The 12,476-nt window shown below is 40.0% G+C and overlaps 1 pseudogene; it reads right to left on the reverse strand.

Moving 5' to 3' along the window:
- Positions 1-11,017: 11,017 nt before the first annotated feature.
- On the reverse strand, positions 11,018-12,179 carry LOC140511316 (ras-related protein Rab-2B-like; annotated as a pseudogene).
- Between the last annotated feature and the right edge of the window lie 297 nt (positions 12,180-12,476).

Consider the following 12,476-nt stretch of genomic DNA (forward strand, 5'->3'; position numbering starts at 1 on the left):
GTATAGATCTTTAAGACAGATCATATCATTATCTCTTTTAGTGCTTCTTGATCTGAATTCAACTTGGTATTGAATCATTCATTAACTCTACTTCCATTTTTTGATTTGCTTTTCTTCCTTATACAGCCCCCACACACATACACACAAACACAGACACCAAACAATAGTTCATCTAGATATGATAAGTTTGGGGCTTCTCTTTGTTAAGGTTCTATGTATTCTTTTGGTTTGCTTATAGAGGACTAATTTCATAAAATTTAGTTGTTTGCTTTTTATGTCTTTCTGAAACAATATCAAAATTATTTAATTTTCCTAAATTTTTAAGATTGTTGTATTATCTATGATCCAGGTCTCTCATTTGATTTCAAATATTTTGTAGCCATTAAGAATATCTCAACGATGTTTTGGCACTTCATTTCCAGTTTTTCTGGATTATGTGTAATTCACTTTTCTTGAATTGCAATTTTGCTTTTTGTCACTGCTAAGGAGTTGTGGTTTTTTTTTTTAAATGGATTATCTGTTGCATTATTTATTATATTTATTTATATTTGTAACTTTTTTCACTCTTTCATCAAATTCCCTTGTCTCAATTCTCACTTGTGTGTGGGATGGCTCAGGTCCCTACATAAATCAATTACTCAGAGGCCTCTCAAAGTGATGACAGAAAAGTGATTTATTCGATTCTCGAGAAGCGGGGCTCACCTGTAGGAGTAGGAAAGCTGAAGACAAAGAACAGGACAGTGATTTATATAGACCCTAAGGCAAGTCCCTCCTCCCCCCACTGACCATTATCCTCATTAGCTGAGAATATGGTCTTACATTCTAGACACGAAATCTAACCAATCCCTTTTGAAATGAAGACATTGAGGAATTATGTAAGTTTTGTCCAATCATTGAGACCCTAATACACTACACAGTTTTATATCCTTATATGGAACTATTCTATTCTAAAAATATTGTAACCTTGAGCCTTTAGGCCTTACCTCACCCCAGGGAGAAAAATTACAATCTGAGGAGTCTTCACTAAGTCTGTCCCACTCAATCCCTCCTCTTATTTTATCAGCCTGAAGACTTCTCACGCATGTTTCAACCAAAGTTCTGTAACATGATCTCACACTGTCTATTAATCTCCTCATCCCAATCAGGATCATTCCTGTCTCTTGTCTCCACAGGTACCCAACCTTCCTTCTTTAATATCATCAATCGAATGGCTCCTTCAGTCCTTTCTTCTACTCTAGCAAGTTTTAATAAAGAATTTCTAACTATTTTAGTAATTAGTGAAATCAAACAAGGTAAACAAATAGGAAGTAATACAATGCCACTAATTGCTATAAGGCGAAACCACAGTAACCTCTTCCACCAGCTCCCCTCAAACCAGGACCACCAGGATGTATTGAAAGGGGAGCCCCAAGTTTGTATGGGAACATGAGCAACTTTCCTGATATTCTTGGTGATCTCTTTCACTATCCTTCCATTATCATCAATTTTTAAGCAACATGTAGATAAATTGAGTTTTCCACAGACTCCTCCTTCTTCTGCAAGTAAATAATCTAAGATTAATCTATGTTGCAGTACTGCTTCCCTAGTTTGTGTGGCTTGATCTGCCAAGAAGTCCAAAGCCTTTGCTGTTTGATTGGTTATAATTTCAACTACTGCTTGGAGTCTGATTAGTCTGTTTAATAGATATATAGGGGTTCTATAACCCCAGCTCCCATCTTGAGCCCAAGTTGCAGGCCCATACTCTCTGATTATCCTCTCAGGAGGCCAAGTATCGCCCCACCCATTTGCATTTCCAGTCTGAGTGAGGGAGGTGTTGATGTTCCTCTTTCTTTTGCTAGATCATCATATAGAGGGACCCCTGGATGCTGTTTCCCTGATTCAGGCAAGAAAAAGAATTTAGGTCTCACCAATCCAATGTAACAAACACCTCTCCAGTTTAGCGGAAGGTGAGTATAGGCTGTCTGTCCACATATCCAATAATGTCCTCTCAAAGCAAGGATTTTCCTCTAGAAACAGTCTTACTCTCTAATTCACAGCCGGAAAGTACTTCACATCATCCGGGCCTAATGGTCCCCCTTTCATGATCTCTGACTTACCCTTCCATAGTTGTTGTTTCCTCTTCCATATACAATGTTGATAATTCTCCCCAGTTCTATTGATTACACTCCAGAAAGTATCAAACATCATCCTATGTGTTCCATTCTCCCACTTCCATACCCATTCTTTATATTCTGTGTTATTCTTAATACTGTTCATATATATACAACTCCACAAATAGTCATGGTCATGACCCCTTTCACATGGTTCTCTGGGATCAGAGGGGTTGTAAAACTTATACCCACAACTTTCATGATATTCTCCTTTTGTTCTCTCTTCACATGAAGAGGGTGGGAAAAATGAATGGGTACAGGGAATCACCCTACCATCTGAACAGGTAATACCGTTCTGATCCCATCTGTTTGCATACTGGGCACAATCAATATGAGCCAGGGTTTCTGGCCTTTGTGTGAATGTCCATTTATAATTACTTTCTCCCAGCCATGTCTCCTGCAATTTAGGTCCTGTTTGGTTTAAACAATGTTCACCTGGAACTGATTCGGACAAAGACCATTGGTGTATCTCCTGGCTTGTCCAGAATCTTGTTCCATCATGTACTACAGATTTATTACTTAAGATCCAGACTGGACTCAGTGGTACTGCTACCCATGGCCATTGGCTTAACCGCTGAGGTCCCCCCACAAATCCAACAGTCAGATACCTCAAAGGTGTCCACAATGGTCTGAATTAGGGCCAGGAAACTATTTTCAAGAGGGGGATTGATAACTGGGGCCTGGTGTCCCAGCAGTGGGAACAGGATCATGCCTAGAAGGGACATTCCCAGGGTATTACATTTTGGTTGCATTGTTCCCACGGTTTGTCAAGTCCACCCAGTCTTAATAGAAGAGTCCTGTTTAGATATCGTGGTAGTTGCCTCAGGACAATTGCTGAACAGAGAATCCTGTTAACAACAAACAATAGTAATCCTAGTATAGTTCCCCAAATAACAAAGCTTATAATGAATTTATACAGAGGCCTCATTGGCTATCCCTTTCCAAATTCTGTGTGTTCTCACACACGCTTCAAACGGAGCTTTTAAATACTGACAAAGTGTGTCTCCAAGCATGAAGCTTGAGAGTTTAATAACTAATAGCAATAATTATAAATGAAAGTAAACAACTTTAAAATTTTTAAATGCAATAACCTTCCATAACTTTGTCTACTGGCTTTCCAATCATGCTAAACATTTTCCGAATTGGGATGGGGGAATAGATAGTTCAAGGTTCAACTTACCCTTATTCCTCGGGATTGAGTGGGACAGACTTAGTGAAGACTCCTCAGATTGTAATTTTTCTCCCTGGGGTGAGGTAAGGCCTAAAGGCTCAAGGTTACAATATTTTTAGAATAGAATAGTTCCATATAAGGATATAAAACTGTGTAGTGTATTAGGGTCTCAATGATTGGACAAAACTTACATAATTCCTCAATGTCTTCATTTCAAAAGGGATTGGTTAGATTTCGTGTCTAGAATGTAAGACCATATTCTCAGCTAATGAGGATAATGGTCAGTGGGGGGAGGAGGGACTTGCCTTAGGGTCTATATAAATCACTGTCCTGTTCTTTGTCTTCAGCTTTCCTACTCCTACAGGTGAACCCCGCTTCTCGAGAATCGAATAAATCACTTTTCTGTCATCACTTTGAGAGGCCTCTGAGTAATTGATTTATGTAGGGACCTGAGCCATCCCACACACTTGTTATTTCCTTTTTTTTTTGTTTAGTCTCTTATTGCCCTTGTTCTTTGGTTTTCTTAGAATCACAAATTCTTGTGTATTATATTTATTTTTTTTTTTTATTGAATTGAGGATATCTCTCAGAACGTATTATGTTATTTCTTTCTCTATCTTTCTCTTTCTCTTTCTGTTTTCCTGTAGGGCAAGATAAATTTCTATACCCCATTGTCTGAACGATTTATTTCCTGCCAAGCCTAGAGGCCTGTATTGGGCTACCCGAGTCTTTCTTACCTCACCTCCCGAGGTCTTCGGCTGGCCACGCCGGATGCACGTATGAGAGAAAGGACGTTCCAGAGTCAAACAGGGGTTGAGCTTTATTACAGGGTTTCGGTTACAAGTGCAGGGGGTCTTCTTTCTTAGGACGAAGAGGGGGAGATTTCCTAAGGAGGCTAAGCTTAAGGGATTGGAAGTAGAAGTACAAGCGGGGAGAGAGGGGGAGGGGAGAGAGAAAAGAAAAGAAGCGGAGCCCTACTTTTCTCTTTGGCTCCACACGTGCTAAGAGAGCTTTTAGGCTTCCTCAATCCTACTTAATCTTCAGCCACACAGTTTGCATCTCAATACCGTGCTGTTAGGTAACTAGGTGTGCTCCAATCCGGGACGACCTCGAGGGCAGGGAGACTCCACCCATCAGGTATCTCCGGGGGAGAGGCGGAAATACCCGAGCTAGCCGAGCTAGCTCGGTCTGACCTTCTCGAACCCCCGCTGTTCATGGAGGGCCTCGTAAGACTCTAAGATTTAGAAGTCCCACTTTTACCTGCCCGAGACTGTCCACACGGAATTGAGCTTCCAGTCCCAACAATTTCCCAGTTGCATGCAAAAACAATTTTTAATATTCATTTTTAAATCTTTGAGTTCCACATTCTTTTCCTTCCTCCTTCCCCAGGCACCCTTATTGAGAAAGCAAGTGTATAGGTTATACTTCCATAACAGTCATATTGTGAAAGACTAACCACATTTCCCTCTCTCCTGCCCTGCTCTCCATTTATTCTATTATTTCCCTTGACCTGCCCCACCATAATACTTTTTGCTTCTGATTACTCCTTCTCTCAATCTGCCATCCATTCTATTATAGTTCCTCTCCTATCCCGTTCCTTCCAGTCTTCCCATAGAGTAAAATAGATTTCTATACCAAGTTGAATGTGTCTTATTCCTTCCTTAAGCCAAATTCAAAGAGAGTACGGCTCACTTCTTACCCTCTCACCTCCCATCTCTTCCCCTCAATTATAAAAGCTCTTTCTTGACTCTTTTATGGGAGAAGCTTTACTGCATTGTAACTCTTCGTTTCTCTTTCTCCCATTACACTCCCTTCAACACTTAATTTCATTTTTTAAGCATTTCCAAATCATATTCAGCTTGCCCTGTGCCGTGTGTGTGTGTGTGTGTGTATGTATATATCTACATATACACCCACATAAATATAGACACACATATATACATCTCAAAGTTGTCAATTTGGGTAACTGGCAAGATGATAGTGCTCTTTAAAGAAATAGGCAAGTTGGGAAAGGTTAAGAGTTTGGAGGAGGGTATATAATGAGCTCTATTTTGGATATACTGAGTTTGAAACACATATGGAACATCAATTTGGATGATGTTAGCTTAAGAGGAAGATAAGGATGCGTCAAGCTATTTTTTTTCTTTTTAAATTTGTTTATTTATTTTTAATTTTCAACATTCACTTGCACAAGATTTTGAGTTCCAAATTTTCTCCCCATCTGTCCCCTCTGCCAACCCCAAAATCCCGTATATTCTGGTTACCCCTTCCTCCAATCTGCCCTCTCTTCAATCACACCCTTCCCTTCCCTTATCCCCATCTTCTCTCTTTTCTTGTAGGGCAATATAGATTTCTATATCCTACTGCCTGTATTTCTTATTTTCCAGTTGCATCTAAAAACAATTCTCAGCATTTGTTCCTAAAACTTTGAATTCCAACTTCTCTCCCTTCCTTCTCTCCCCACCCAACCACTGAGAAGGCAAGCAAATAAATGTAGGCTATATATGTGTAGTTTTGCAAACAATTTTCATAATAGTCATGTTGGGAAAGACTAACTATATTTCCCTCCAACCTTTACTGCACCCACTTATTCTATTCTCTTTTGTTCTTGTCCCTCTGCAAAAGTGTTTACTTCTAATTACTCCCTCCTCCCATTTGCCCTCCCTTCTGTCATCCTTCCCCCACCCCACTTATCCCCTTCTCCCCTTTCCTCTAGTGTAAGACAGATTTTAATACCAAATTGAGTGTGCATGTTGTTCTCTCCTTAAGCCAAATGTGATGGATAAGCTTCACTTTTTGCTTCTCGCCTCCCACCTTTTCCCCTCCATTGAAAAAGCTTTTTCTTGCCTCTTTTATGAAAGACACTTTGCCCCATTCCATTTCTCCCTTTCTCCTCCCAATTTATCCCTCTCCCACATCTTAATTTTATTTTTTAGGTATCATCCCTTCCTATTCAACTCACCCTGTGACCTCTGTCTATACATACATGCATACATATATACATATATATTTGAATATATATATATGTGTGTGTGTGTGTGTGTGTGTGTGTGTGTGTGTGTGTGTAATCCCTCCAACTACTCAAATACTGAGAAAAGTTTCAAGAGTTACAAATATTATCTTTCCATGTAGGAATGCAAACAGTTCAAATTTAGTAAGTCCCTTGTGATTTCTCTTTCCTATTTATCTTTTCATGTTGCCCTTGATTCTTGTGTTTGAAAGTCAAATTTTTTATTCAGCTCTGGTCTTTCATCAATTATGCTTGAAAATCCTCTATTTCATTGAGTTAGAGTTTTTTTTTTTTTTCCCTTGAAGTGTTATACTCAGTTTTGCTAGGTGGGTGATTCTTGGTTTTAATCTTAGTTCCTTTGACTTCTGTAATATCATATTCTAAGCCCTTCAATCCCTTAACAGAGAAGCAGCAAAATCTTGTGTTATTCTGATTGCATTTTCACAATACTCATTTTTTTTTTCTGGCAACTTGTAGTATTTTCTCCTTGATCTGGGAACTCTGGAATTTGACTACATTATACCTATGAGTTTTTCTTTTCAGATCTCTTTCAGAAGGTGATCAGTGGATTGATTCAATATTTATTTTGCCCTCTGATTTTAGAATATGAGGGCAGTTTACCTTGATAATTTCATGGAAGATGATGTTTAGGCTCTTTTTTTGATCATGGCTAATTTTTAAAGAGTTATTGTCTTCAGTGAACTTTCGAACCTCCTTTTCCATTTGACTAATTCTGCTTTTTCAAACATTTTTCTCCTCATTGGCTTTTTGGACCTCTTTTGCCATTTGAGTTAGTCTATTTTTAAAGGTGTTATTTTCTTTAGCATTTTTTGGGTCTCCTTTAGCAAGCTGTTTTTCTTGCATCTCTCTCATTTCTCTTCCCAGTTTATCCTCCACCTCTCTAACTTGATTTTCAAAATCCTTTTTGAGCTCTTCCGTGGCCTGAGCCCATGGAATATTTATTCTGGATGTTTGGGATACAGAAGCCTTGACTTCTGTGTCTTTCCCTGATGGTAAGTATTGTTCTTCCTCATCAGAAAGGAAGGAAGGAAATACCTGTTTATCAAGAAAGTAACCTTCTATGGTCTTATTTTTTTTTTCCCTTTTCTGGGCATTTTCTTAGCAAGTGACTTGACTCCTGAGTGTTCTCTCCACCCCCACCTGGCCCCCAGATTCTCCCAGCCAGTGCTTGGGGTCTGAGATTCAAATGCTGCTTTCCAGCCTCAGGGCTTTGGGCAGGGGCGGGGATGCTATTCAGTGTGAGATTAAGTTCAGATGCTCAGGTGGGAGCAGGTCCTCCACATGGGGCTCATTTCCCTCAGGGGGTTTATGTGGAGATCTTCAACAATGGATCCAAGCTCCTCCCTGCTTTGGGAGCCCCTGTCCTCCACTGCCCCCCCCTGCTGCCTCCCTAGGGGGCCTCAGTTATGGGGACACCCCACTCCCCTCTCGACCAGCCAGAGAGACACTCTCACCAACCTTTGGCACCTGTGGGTGAAGTGACCTGCGTGGCTGCTGGAGATTCCATCCCTGAAGCATCTCCTCTTGGCACTGGGCGGCCAGGGCAGGGCTGGGCTCTGCTCTGGGTCTGGGGTGCGACAGACGTTTTGCGTCAGGTTTTCATGTCTCTCTGGAACAGAAATCTCCTCCACTCTGTTGTTCTGTGGCTTCTGCTGCTCCCAAATTTGTTGGGAGTTCTTCTTTACAGGTAATTTATGGGTTGTGGGTTTCGAGCTAGCATGTGTGTGTCTTTCTACTCTGCCCTCTTGGCTCCTCCTCCTTTAGCAAGCTGTTGGCACACTTTTCATGATTTTCTTGCATCACCCTCCTTTCTCTTCCCAACGTTTCCTTCACCTGTCTTATTTGGTTTTAAAAATCCTTTTTGAGCTCTTCCATGGCCTGAAAACATTGCATATTTATTTTGGATGTATTGGATGCATAAGCCTTAATTTTAGCTCATCCTCTGATGATATGCTTTCATCTGAAAGGATGGAAGAAAATACCTGTTCACTAAGACATTAACCTTTTATATCCTTTGTTTTTTTCCCCCTTATAGTGGCATTTTTCCCAGGTGACTATTTGACTTCTGAATTCTTTGTCAAGAGGATGATATGTTCTAGGGACCTGTAAGTTCTCAGTTCCTCCAAAATGACACAGTCAAGGATTGCTCTTTTCTGGGAGTAACCACAAGCTTTTCTGCCCAGGATCTGTGAGTAGAATTCCCTCTCCAGAACCTTCACCATCTCTACTACACCAGGGCTCTTCCTCCCTCCAAAGCTGCCACTCAGGGCTTAGATTCAGAGCAGGCATTCAATTCCCCCAGGGTCTTTGGGAAGAAGGCTCCAAAAATCAACTCTGCCAATGCCTGGGGTCAGCTGAGGCCAGGGCAAGAGGAGAACCTTGCTCCCTTCTCACTCAGGTGAAAGATCTTTCTCATTGACTGTTGTCACTGTCTTTGGCATTTTGTGGCTGAGGAATCTGGGAACCATAGCTACTGCCTGTGATTCCACACCCTGAAGGCTGCTCTGGACCTGTCTATGCCTCTCTATGACACTAAGGTTAGGCTGACCTCCACTCTGAGCCTAATGTGATAGACCTTTCCTATCAGCTTTCCAAGCTGTCTTGGGGTGGAAATATCTTTCACTCCATTGTTTTGTGGCTTTTGCTGCTCTAGAATCTGTTTAGAATCATTTTTACAAGTATTTTATGAACTGTGGGGGGAGAACTTCTACAGGTCCATCCTTCTACTCAGCCATCTTGACTCTGCCCCCAAGGTAAGCTATTTTTTCTCTAAGAATGAAGAAGACAGGTATATATGCAGATTTCAGGGAACTAGTCAGTAAATAAGGAGGAATTAATGAAAGTTTATGGATGAAGGAGTAATTTTCTAGAACAGATGGAAAGGGATATGATCAAGGGAAAAAATAGAAGTTCTGGTCTTGAAAACAAGAATAATCTCTCCCATAGACACTAGCAGATGGAAGATGATATAAAGAAATTTTGAAATGTAATTGGGGACAATAGATAGCTTGTCGAAGATCTCTACTTTTTTTCTTGGACTTGTGCATATATTTAATAATGAAACAATTCAATAGCAAAATGATAATAATAAAAAAGAAAGTAAATGAAATAAAATCCATGAGTCACAAATGTGGAAAAGAGTGAGAGTGACCTAACCAGAATGATACAGGGGCTGCATTGTGAAGATATATGATGAGGAATGGGAGTAGAGCAAATTTTTATTTGAAGATTGCATCATATACTTTTAAATTATAGGAATGACGAGCAAAGTGTATACTTATTTGCTTGCCAAGCAGGAGCCAATTTTCCTACACAGGTCTGCATGGAATGAAAGTAAAGATACTGGAAATGGTGGAGGGAAGACAAATGAATATGGATCCTAAGAAGTGAAAAAGTGGAAATATGGAGCCCAGGATTAGCCATGGAAAAAGATCAGAATATAGTTCTTAAAAGTACTTCCACAGCCTTGGGGAAAGATATACAATAAGGCTGTTCTATGTATTTTAAGTCAATCAGATTTATAGAGTACCTATTATGTGCAACACTAAGCACTGTAAGGGAATTAGAAAGAAAGGAGAAGCACAAAAGCAAGAGAAGACATGGCCCTTGCTCTCAAGGACACTCTATGTTGGGAAGATAGGTACCCCATTTAAATAACTGATGATATAGTTAGAAAGAAACAAAAAATGCAAAGTAATATAATACAGAGTTTATGAAGGCTGACAAAACACTGAGTAGTAGACATTAGAATTTGGTGGGATTGACTTTGGGACACATGCTAGAAGTTATTGTTAAACATAATAATTTGAAGAGCATGGATTAACATGTAAAAAGGCAAGGAGGTAGGAGCAAAACAAGCTGAGGGGAGCAAGGAGATTTGTTTGATTAAATGATTTATAGTGAAATGAGATTGGTCAGATAGTAAAGATTTGGTTGATTTAGGTTCTTGATTAGATATGGTCTCTAAAAGAACAAGAATGAAGATTACTTTCTTTAGGTCATACAAACAGGAGGCCATTGATCTTGAACTGTTAAGAAGTTCATTTACTTCTCTAAAATTAGAACACAAGACATTAAAAATTAGCAATGGAAAGGAGTTGCTTACAGAGAGAGAAAATTTTCCATTATCTCTAAATGCTCTAGCAGAAGGAACTATGTGTTCCCTACAATGTTTCTGAAAAAGTAGCAATTGAAGCGTCAAAGGGAAGGAAAGGAAATGCTGTTGAAATTCCCAAATTGGCAAATCTATTCCCACATGGTATACCAGATCCTTACTCTTTGACATGCTCACTCAGAAGATCTCTGACACCTGTTAACATTTCATGATGGACAGCAAGGTTGTGCTAAAACAAATCATTGTTTTCTTATCTTTGAACTCTAGTGAGTCTCAATCTTGCCCCAACAATTTAGAAATAAAAATATGAGTATGGGAGTTAGGAGGGGAGTAGGAAGAGAGAGAAGTCTTAATCTATAGGCAATGATCACTTCCCTAAAGAGGAACTAGTCAATTAAGGGCACAATTTATCTTCTATTTGGGTGGAAGGGCTATATATCATACTTGGAGATGAAGCTTCCTCTGGCCAAAGCAGTCAGGACCTCTTCCCTCAATTTTGCTGCAGTAGGGGTCTGTTTTTTCAAGGAGGACCAGATACTGTGGCCAGAAACTCAGCAATACCTGGAACTGTCATTTGTACCTCTATAATTCCTTTAATATGATCTGGGTCCTGATGATGCTGAGGCTGGCTGCTGAAGTCTAATCTTGATAACGTTTGCCTCATTGTTGTCATCAAATAAGTCCTGCTGAATCTTCCTATGTATTTCTTTGGCTGTGTTAATAAATGTCTCTTCAACATTAGAGGTGATTTTTGGCTGAGGTCTCCATGAAAATAAGTCCATGCTCCTGAGCAAAATCCTCTCCTTTTTACATCCCATCAAGAATCTAGATCACTGTTATTTCTAATCAACATGATAACCATGTTAAAGCTGGAGTGCTGCCAATCATCTTCTAGCCATGATGTCAGGTGGTTGAAGGTTTCATGTCTTATAATGTTATACATCAGTAGGGCTCCAGGTGCTCAACCTTGTAGCAGGAACATTCACCATTAGAAAGAACTATTCTTGTCCAGCCATGTCCCAGATTTGTGGTTTGACTTATTTGCCATCAATGTTGATGATACAAGCCCCAAACTCTACACCTACGTAGCACCAATGTGATATTCACAGTGCCTTCAGTGGCGATGAATGTCTCTGTACATTTGTGAATTGCGAAATACCACAGACTCTCCCCATGGAAGGCAGAACCAAAACATTTATTCAGATACCAGAAACCCAAATCCATCACAGCAACAAAAGTCTATTCACAATAACAATGCCAACAACAATACCATACTCAAGACTTCCCCTTGCTAGGCGTCCCACAAACCAGGTCCATCACACTCATCAAGAGCAGATTCCCCTTAAACAAAATCACAAACAAGCCCTTTCATGCACTCTAGCCAGCAGCCTGCATGCTTCCTAGCTCTGACTGTTCCCATAACTAACTTTCTCTCGACTCTGCTCTAGCTCTTACACTTCCTGTTCTATCCATTCATCAAACTTCTCTCCCCACAGACTTCATGTGACTCACACTCATGTAACTCAGGCTTCCATGTGACCCATGTAGGCTTCATGAACCTATTAATGAAAAAGAAAAATTTTTCATTTAAATTACCATTACAACCTATTGTGAGGTCATGGACAGAGAACCACTTGTCTGTAAACTGTAGAAAGACTTGTCCGTACCTGTATACCTAATGATGATATACTTGAAGAGATAAGCATGGGTCATGGTACAGACTACTGGTCCTTCCAACTTCTCTGGCTACCCAACTGCTCTCTCTTTCTCTAATTTTTAAAGTAAAATAAGAAGTAAGGTGGTTGGGCTGAGAGGATAAGAGAAAGGATGGTAGGCAAATCTTCAGAGAAGAGGTTTAGAAAAGTGGCTGTGCATGAATGGGGAAGTCCCATCAGTAATCAATTAGAAAAACACTAAAGTATTGTTTGGTGGTGAGATTAGACAGCCTAAATTTGTAGTGGACTTAGTCTAGCACAGTTGTTTGACTTCTTTCAGCACTATATAGAAGCA

Source organism: Notamacropus eugenii, chromosome 6, assembly GCF_028372415.1.
Source record: "Notamacropus eugenii isolate mMacEug1 chromosome 6, mMacEug1.pri_v2, whole genome shotgun sequence".
NCBI lineage: Eukaryota > Metazoa > Chordata > Mammalia > Diprotodontia > Macropodidae > Notamacropus > Notamacropus eugenii.